Raw genomic sequence first — 10270 nt, 5'->3', positions numbered from 1 at the left:
TATTCGAGCATAGCAAGGAAGATTGTAACGCCCCGAGTCTCTCAGGTCAGTTAGTCTCGAATCGGGAGATTTTTTTTCATTTAAATTTCAAAGTGAATGTGAATTTAATTTGTCGATAATTATCGGGCTCTAACAATCCAATTAAATGATTATTAACCGAGCTTGGTATGTTGGGTCTTGGGTTGAGGGAATGGACTCCTCCTTCTTTGGACTTGGGCTTGGATGATTGGGCTTAATGGGAAAATTGTTTTAAAATCAAAACAAAAGGGGGAAACCTTAACACTTTTCTTTTTCCTCTTTCCCTCCCTTTGTTTCTTAGCCGACAGCCCCCCCCCCCCAAGTTTCTCCTCCTTCTTCTTCTTCTTCTTGGAGCATTACAGCCGGCGACCTCCTCTTCTCCGGCGAAGCGGCACAGCGGCAGCAGCATCTCCGGCCTCCTGCAGCGGCTCGCGGCGGCTCACGAACGGTGTTCGACCCACGGCGGCCGCGTCCTCAGATCCGCGATCTGAACGGGTCTGTTGGGTTCGTCGGGCTCGGGTCGGATCCGGCAGCGCTACAGCAGCTCCACGGTGGCGCTACTCGGTGCAGTGTGCGACGGCGCGGCGTTTCCCCTCGGCTTTGCAGCAGTCCACGGCGCGGCGTTTCCTCTCGGCTTTGCAGCAGTCCACGGCGCGGCGTTTCCTCTCGGCTTTGCAGCAGTCCACGGCGCGGTGAAGTTTGACGCTGACCCACGCGCAATCGGAGCCCAATCTAGTTACCCACTCTTTTTGGCATGGGTTCGGCGTTGACCCACCTCTAATTGGACCCAAATCAGTTTTACCCATCACTTTTAGACATCGGGACAGCAAGCTGAAGGCCTTTTGGAACTTAGATTGGGAGCCCGAACCCCTTCGAAGTCAACCCACTCCTAACCCAAGTTGTTTTAGTGTGAGTTGGTAGGTAACGACTCTACCTAAACTCGGTTTCGTTTATAACTAAATGTTTCTAATTAGTTACTAACCTCGAGATCATGCTCTTTTGTAGTAGGAAGTGTTCAACGAGCTTAGGAGCTTTAGGACAAGTGTTGTAAGTGGCACGGGGGTGGGTGCGTGCGTTGATGGTTGTTATTTGGTTGCCGATGTGCTCTTTATATTGCTTAATATTGGTTCTGATACGTGGTTGTGTAGCGTAACTATCGTTTATGTTGTTTTGTATGCCTGGTTAGTGTTGAATGTTCGTCGGTGATAATAGTGGGAATTTTGTATTGTTGAACTGCTGAGATCTGTTGTAGAATGATGTATGTTTGTAGGGAATGTTCGTTAAGGTGAATTTATTTTGGAAATGTTTGTTGTCCGAATATGTATGAAGTGTTTGGCGTGTCTCATGAGTTTTATTATATCTAGCAGTGCTTATGGAATATGGGCGTTGGATATTAAGTGTTTGGATGAATTGTGTTGGGCTCCAATCGTTTGTAATTTGTTGGCTATGCTCTGTTATGACTAAACTCACTGTGGCGCTGTAGTTAAGATTTGGTATGTTGTGAAAGCATGTTGGTTTATTGTTTTGCTTTTAGAATGATGTTTATGTTGTGAAAGCATGCTGAATTGTGTTGGTGAGCTGGGAGATGCATCGAAATCATACTAGTGGTGTTGTTGTCGATGGGCGTTGTGGTGGTTGGTGCTATTAGGAAAGTAGTACGGAAATCTTGGTTGGAGGCTAGAAATGTTACGTGGAATTATGAAAGTTATGAAGTGAATGGGTGAGTGTCAGGGCCTCGGGTATAAATGGTCGGGGGCTGATACATCACTAATTGGGTATCGAGGCCTCGGGTATAAATGGTTGGGGGTCGATATGCCAATATTGGATAAAGATGAGCGTCGGGGCCTCGGGTATAAATGGTCGGAGGTCGATGCGAGGAGTCTTTCGAAAGGAGAACTATTGGGGCCTTGGGTATAAATGGTCAAGGGCCAATAGATTGTAAGACATTGAGGCCTCGGGTATAAATGGTCGAGGGTCGATGCACTAGTGTCGGAGCTCTGGGTATAAATGGTCAGGGGCCGACACTACCAATAGAATGGATTTCGAAGAGCTTGAATAGCTAAGGCGAACATAGATGTATTTGAGGTGTTAGGGAGCCAAGTGGGCGGTAGTTGTTTTTATATGAGTGTGGTTAGCATCGGGTCTTGTGGAGCATGTTTATGGTTGAATGTATAATGTAATAGCAGAGCATGTCTATGTTTATTCGCATATTGTAATGATAGAGTATGATAATGTATGTTTCCTTTATGGTTATAAGCATGATGTTTGTGTGTGCTTGGTGAGGGCTACTTACGGAGTATATTTTATATACTCACCCCCCCTCTACAATCACTATTTCAGGTGAAGGACTTGTGGGTGACCATGGTGATGGAACGGAGGAGACATGACGAGTGAGGACCATAGGCTGCTTAGTTATCCCTGTTTAGTTTAAGTCATTGGTTAAGGCCTTATGTTGTGGTCAATAAACGGTTTATTTGTATTCGATTTATTGTGAGATTTGTTCCTTGTGGTTAGTTTTACTTCGGGATAGGTGCCTGTTTGAGTTTTATTCCATTTGTTTAGTTTTATATAGATTGAATAATAAACTTGCTTCGTGAAGTGGTTCACGAATGTTGTTGAATGTTATTCCATGAGACTGTTTTATCGTTAGATTCATGGGGATTGAAACTTGAATTCATAAGATGTGTGCATAGTAAAGTTGGCAGGCTGTTGTCGGAGTTAAATTTTGATTAATTGGGTAGTTAATGTGACCTAGAGGTGTGCGGAAAATTATGGGTCGTTACAAAGATCTTGTAGAGAGGTTCTGCAAAGATATTTGCCGCTCTCAACTAATTTAGTTTCTAAGAAAAATTCAATGCCGATACAATAATTTCGCTGTAGACTGAAATTATATGTTTATGGGTACTTTAATTTTATCTTTACAGTTAACTTTAGTTCGTTATAACAATTGCTTTTAGAGATATCTTTACAATATAAAGTATATGTTTATGGTACTTCAATTTTATCATATATATGTGATATGTGGTGGTTTGCAAATGGACTGTTTAGTAATTTGGCACTAGATTAGTTCTTTTGATCAAATCAAATTGTAAATAGAAGGTTTAGATTGTTTATATTGTTTTGTTATTTCTGAAAACTATGCAAATTAGCAACCCAAGTGCACATTATGTCATCTTGTAAGTATCCAAAATTCAAGTGTTGTTTCTCAATTGAAACACTCAAATACACGACATATTCAAACAAAGTGGAGTTTGACATTTAGTCAATGAATGAAAAAATTGAGGTGACAAGTTTCGTATTCATGCGCACATAAGATAAATGATATTTTTTTTTTGACAGAATGATAAGTGATCTTCAAACTTCAATGAAGCTTTAATTGCCGACCATTAGTTGTCTCACGACCCATAGAGATAATCAAATGAGAAATTATAGTGGATGTCCCTATTTGTCACCGTGTGTTAAAAAATGGTTAAATGATTTTTGTTAATAAAAAATGTCTATTTGTATTATTCTAACTGTTTCACAAGTTTTTATTAGACCTCTTTACCCTTCCTATTTCCTTATTATTTTTAAATTAAATATAATACTATCTCTTAAATTCTTAGAAACTGTTTCTTTTATTTTTGTTGCCTACATTATCTCTCATTTTAGTTTGTACATCTTCTCTCCTGGATTCTAGTAACCATCTCCACTTTAAAATTAGCTTCAACATATTTTGTTATTTTGGTAAGATTTGTTCTTTATTAAAATCAAAAGTTTTAACTTATATTTTTATTCTTCCAAATTTTATTAACTTTTGTTAACTTTATTTATTAATAATTTCTAAAATGTCGTATTACTTTTTCTTTCTATTTATATCCTAAACTTACAACGTCATTTTCAATCATCTTTGTCATTCAATTTCTATTATCTTACACATCACCTCTTTTTTCAGACATGACTATGCACAAGGTTCAATGTGTGACCTTTTTATACAATGGTCAATGGGATGAAAAGAATGTTTACACGAATTTTCATGTTATTGATATTTTCATTCCTGTGGATTCTTCAATTTCTCAATTTAATGATTGCATATTGAAAGAGCTCCATATCCGTCCTAGACAAAAAATCACATGCTTGACGTTATATAGGAATGGTTATAATAAATCGACAATCATTAGGATACTGGAAAATGGGAATGTTTTTTGGGTTTTATCTGTCATTTCAAGTGATATATGCAATGATTATTGTGTTGTCGTTGATGCTAATGATGTTGAAGTGGACGATACCACAAATACAGGGTATGTAGCTAGAAGTTTTAAGTCTCTACACCAAAAGAAGGATTATAAGTTTATGGACATCATTCAAGTTGACTCCTTGACATTGGATTTCTTGATAAAAGAATATTGTGTCTTTCAAAGTAAGTTTGAATTGAAAAAAGTTCTTTTTGCTCTTGCTTTGAAAGGTAGTTTTCAATTTAAGACTATTAAATCCAATAAAAAACAGTTAGTTGTTTGGTGTATTGATGAAAATTGCAAGTGGTATCTCCGTTCATCCCGATATCAAGACAGTGAGTTATGGATTATTAGGAAGTTTGTTGCCCACCATGATTGTGCCATTGATGTGGTGCAGAATGATCACAGACAAGCTACATCATTTATGGTTAGTGAATGTGTTAAATCCTTTCTAAAGACTAATACTAAGATACAATGTTGACCACGAGATGTTGTCGATTACATGCGTAAAAAACATGGGATTAATATTAGTTATGGTAAAGCCTGGAGAGGACGGGAAGATGCTCTTAGAGCTATCATGGGGTCTCCTGAAGAATCATACGCTCGTATTCCATCATTTGTTGCTTGCTTAATTTCGAAGAATGCAAGTATATGCTTATATTTGTTAACTTATACAACGTAAATTCTTACACATACCATGTACATGTATATATCTGTATTTGTAAATATATATTTAATTGTTAACAATCACAATACCTTTTTAGGAACTTATACGGAATTCGAGGTTGATTCCGAAGGGAGGTTCAAATATTTTTTTATGTTCTTGGTTTCGTCTATTAATGAGTGGAAACATTTTTTGCCAGCTATCTCCATCCATGGAACTTATTTAAAGAAAAAATTTTATGGTACTTTACTTTCAGCATGCACGTTAGACGGTAGTTCACAGATATTTCCCCTTGCTTTTTCTATAGTGGACTCTGAAAATTATTCTTATTGGGAGTGGTTTTTCCGGAACTTAAAATCAGCTTTGAGTGAGCCTGATAATCCTGTTATAATTTTCGATGGACATAATAGCATACCCAAAGGAGTTGCTAGGGTATATGATTCTACTGTCCACTGTCTTTGTATCTACGATTTGTTGAAAAACCTTAAACAAAAGCACAAATCTAAACCCATCGACTTTCCATTTCTTATGTGTGCCAAGGCTTATACATCTAATGAGTTTGAATATTACACGAGGCAGCTTGAAAACATTGTTACATCCATTCGGTTAGAATTAGAGGGAATTGGTCCCTCTAGGTGGTCTCGTGCTTTCTATGATACGAAAAGATATGCTTTGGTGACTACCAACATTTTCGATAGCATGAATGCTTACTTGAAAGATGCTCGAGAGTTCCCAATTATACCTCTTCTTGATTATATAAGGGATTTGATTCAAAGATGGTTTTACGAGCGTAGAAGTTTCTCAAGTTTTCAACAAACACATCTTACACCATGGACAAATAATATAGTTCGCTGAAGATTAAAATATAGCCAGACAATGGATGTATGTTTGGTTTTATTTACTATTAATTCCTTATTACTATTTTCTATATGGTGAATGTTTAGTGTTTTCTACTCATTTTTATATCTTATTATAATTGCTTATATATACCCTATTAATCAGCATTAATTTGAAATTCAGGACCGCCACAAACGGTTCGAGGTCAATATTCTTTCATGAACCTGTAGCTGCAGACAATGGGATCTGATCTCATCCCGTAGAGGTATGGATTTACATATTTTTGCAGATGTGTTCTACTATTTTTCAACGCTGAAGCAAATATATAGTAGCGATGTATACCCAATTGGACGATGTAAACCCTTATCCAACATGCATGATGAACCAATCATTTTTCATCCCAACGTCAAACGGTGTGCTAGAAGACCACGGAAAAAAAAGGCTTTTTCTCGTTTGGAAAGGAATGCAATTATCAAATGTGATCGATGTGGGCAAGTTGGGCATAATCGAAGATCATGCAAGAATCTCAATAAAACTTTGGGTTTTAATTATGACATTTCAAAGATTTTGGTTTAATGTTTCAATATAGATGTCGTAATAGCAATGTTTCAATATTTTAATATATTTTCCCAAAGGACAAGTCATATAACCTGTATCTATAATGTTTATCCAGATATTTAGAAGGGAAAATAATTAGACTACAAGAATATGAATATAAACAATGGTATATTCACTCAAATCGTTGAGAAGATGATTATTAAGATTAGTTAAATTTAGAATACAGACTTGTACTCTTAACCAATATCCTCTTCTAAGGAATGTATATCCCCAACTATATATACCATGCACCATATGTCTAAATCTATTTTTAGAACAAAAACAGTCAATTTAGAAAGAATTTAAGTCATCTAAAAATATTATAAAAAAAACGACATAGAACACATTAAGATCCAAACAAATAGTTTGATTCAACATAAACCTCCATGTCAGAAGCACTTAAACAATCTCCTCGTCCAAGAGTTTGACATCTCCATCTATATATCTGTATGCACCATATTTCACAAAATATTTTTAAAACAAAAGTAATCAATTTATAAAATTGATTAAGCTATCTTAAATAAAAGAACAAACATAAAACACATTACATTCAAGCAATAGTTTCTATCAAACATAAACTCCCAAGACATAAATAGATAGACTAATATCATAATACAGTTTTAATAAGCCGAATGAAATACTTAGAAACAATTAATTTCTCTTTTGGCTGACATAAGAGGTGGGATGAAGGTTCATAAAATTCTAAAGGAGGTGTTGTTGTTGTCTTGTTATGCGTTTCTGTTAGGGCATCTATATAAATTCCTCGTGATTCTTGTTAAATGTTATGAGTTGTTGTTCCCCTATCCAATTTACCATCCTGTCCAGGCCTTCGTTCATGTCTCATATTGGTTTTTACCTGTTCATAATATAAAATAAATAAGTTTTTCTATATCTTAAAAAAAATTAAAACATAGTACATAAATGCATGTATTTGGACCTATTTACCTCATCAAGAATTACTCTCTTATTAGGTATACTCAGTTTCCATTCATTCAAACATACCCATTAACATTCATGACACCTAATAAAAAATATGTGATAAACATGGTACATAAGTAAATATTGCATACCTCACCGCTTCTTTTCTGTGGGATATCTTTTTTCCCCTCTACAAATGATTTTGTAGCATAGTCATCCAAAATCTGACATAATATGGTTTGTGAGTTCAATTTTAAAGGTAAATAAATTACAACTGTTGTTTTATAAAATATAAAAAAGTTTTAAATATATACCTTTAAAACACCTTTCCCCTTTGCTTTCTCTTCAAATTCTCAAGATTTTGGTTTCGCCAAGCTGTCGCAACGTCATCGCGACGCGGAGCGGCCGACGTCATCCCCTGAAGGGTCTCTTTCGAGATAAGGGTTTGGAGTCGCCACCAATCATCTACGAGATGTGATTGGTCACCTAAAAAAAAAACAAGGTCTGCGAACACAGATTGTTGGTTCGGGAGTCGACTGAGTGTAGGGAAGGTGTTAGCACCCTACGACACCCGTTCGAATACGGTACCACATTTTATCATAAATTATCCTATTATTTTATTTGGTCCAAGAAAAAAATATTTTTGTTTTGATCGATGTCCCATGTTATATTGATTCACACTCTGTTATAAGATATGAATTAATATGTATGAGTGACACGAAAGATATGAATTAATATGTATGAGTGACACGAAGGTCATTAGAAAAATCAAGCACCTCGAGTAAATTGGAGGGTTGCAATTCCCGTCATCGGAGTTTTCAAAATAATTATTCATTTGTTGGACAATCCTTTTAAATCCGTGCAAACTCTAAGTTGTACTTTATATTTTAAGATTGTATGAGAGAAACGTGGTGCCCCAAGATTGTAAGGTTTTAGCCACATGATACCAAGCAACGATCGCTGCACTTGCCATCCCACCCAACACCCATCACACGAGAAACTATATCTGGAAAGCGATGGAAGGATCATGGTGAAACAAGATTGTAAGAATTTAGTCACATCACACCAATCCACAACCCGTGTAGTTGCCATTCCACCCAACACCCATCACACTAGAAACTATATCTAGAAAGCGTGATTGTAGTCATATTTATTTTTGGAACTAAGAATCATAAAAGAACGTTGCCCACAAAATGTTAGAATGCTATCATTGTCGGCTTAAATACACGAAAGGGTACTATGAGTGACAGAGTAGAGTGGCCTTGCTTCCACAATACACTACGTCATTCGTTGTTTTTATTCGTCCCTCGCAACACATAAAACTCATTTATTTAGTGTCGTGGTTGTTATAAGATAGGCAAAGAAATGGCACATCCGCTTAGTGCTATCAAACTTGTTCAATTTTTTCCATGTAACGTGGAGGCTATTACTAACCACAAGGCATGCTGCATCCACCAAGTCCACCCATGCCCGCCCATGGCCACCCGACACCCAAGATTGTAGAAAATATATCTAGAAAACTTCGATTGATCTGAAATTTTTTCTGGGACCTAAACATCACAAAAGAACGCTGCCCACAAAAAATTAGAATTTTTGTCAACCTCTAGTTATTTTTTAATTTTTTTAAAATTTTAAAAATTCATAAATTCATAAAAAATAACGTGTTGGTTGAAAAATTATGAAACTTGTTTTTTAGACTCATTTGAATGTCCCAATGATAGATCAACAAAGTTTATGGATTAAAACATCCTAGAACTTGAGATTTTTGATCGAGTGACTCCTCGCCAATTTGCGTGTTCACGCCTGCCAGACCAAAAATGCCTTAGAATGTACTATATAGGGGGGTGACATGCCTGCTTGGGCATGGCACGGGGCTTCCCCTATATGGCCGCGCCCACGCCCCAAGCAGTATGCACGATGTCACGGGCATTTGCTTGGGGCGTGGGCACGGCGGTCGGAGGCCCGAGGTGGCGGGCGGGACGGCGTTGGACCGTGCTCGATGGGGTGGGGCCGGGTGCCATGGGCGCTCGGTATGAGCCTCGTTGGGCGTGGGATGTTGCTGTGTCGCTCTCCGTTCTGAGGGCATCCGCTCCGAGGTCGGTTCTCGAGCTCCAAGCGAGTCTTTCCATCCCATTCGGGGCGGTGGCATGCTTGGGCCTCGGGCCTCGGCGTCGGTCGTGGGCGGGATGGGCAGTTGGCAGAGCGCTTGCAAGACGGACGTCGGAATGCGCGATGCCGATTGTCGATGCCGCCCACGCCCCAACGGCTTCCAACCGGATCGGATCAGACGGATACCCGAGCCCTCCCATCGGGCGGGGGTGACGCTCGTGGGCTGTCGAGTCGAACTCGAGGTGGGCTGCTTTGACGATGATTGCACGTGGCTGTTTCGTTGGTTGCCTTTCGAAGATGAGAAATAGCCTGGCATGCATAGTCGCGGCACGCTTGCTTTGAGTGAGACGAGATCGCCCGCTTTCGCTCCCCCACTCGATGGAAGGGCTCGTGTCTTGCAACAAAATGAAGGAAGGAAGGAAGTGAAAGACCGCGCACGACGTTGCGGGCTCGGCTTTGCCCGACGATTTCGCGCCCCCGCCCTGCCTCGGCTCGGCGGAGGGGCGCGAATAGTGGGGTGTCGCCCGGGTCCGTTGTTCGACGTACGGCGCGTGAGTGGTGAATCGGTAGGTTGGGTCAGTAGGCTGGGTGCTCGGGCATCGAACTGTCGGCACGGCTCCTCCTCATTGATTCGACGTGTCCCGAAGTAGTGGTACTTCGAGTGGCCGCAATGTGGATCGGTTCTTGCATTGTTTACCTCGCGCTATGGAAGCGTCGAGTCTCGTTGGTCGGTCCCTTTCTGTCAGCACCCTTCGCGGGGTGCACGACGAACCTCGAAGCCCGCGTCGCGTTTCGTTTCGGCCGTGCAGTGCACTTGGCTCGTGGCGGCCCGCGGCGTCGATTGCTCGCTCTCTCGGATGCAGTGCATTCGATGGTGGAATGGCGTCGTGCGCTCGGGGGGTCGAATCCCAGA

General features: G+C 39.6%; 1 long non-coding RNA gene across 1 annotated transcript; it reads left to right on the top strand.

Annotated features, from left to right (window-relative positions):
• The first annotated feature begins 375 nt into the window (after positions 1 to 375).
• Positions 376 to 2669, top strand: LOC148211800 (uncharacterized). Its single transcript, XR_015790462.1, has 3 exons — positions 376 to 935; positions 1024 to 1065; positions 2359 to 2669. It is a non-coding gene; the product is annotated as an uncharacterized LOC148211800 (long non-coding RNA).
• Positions 2670 to 10270: the final 7601 nt, after the last annotated feature.

This window comes from Momordica charantia (genome assembly GCF_013281855.1).
Source record: "Momordica charantia cultivar OHB3-1 chromosome 4 unlocalized genomic scaffold, Mcharantia_2.0 BLBB01000004.1, whole genome shotgun sequence".
NCBI lineage: Eukaryota > Viridiplantae > Streptophyta > Magnoliopsida > Cucurbitales > Cucurbitaceae > Momordica > Momordica charantia.
This window is presented reverse-complemented; position numbering and strand designations above follow the sequence as displayed.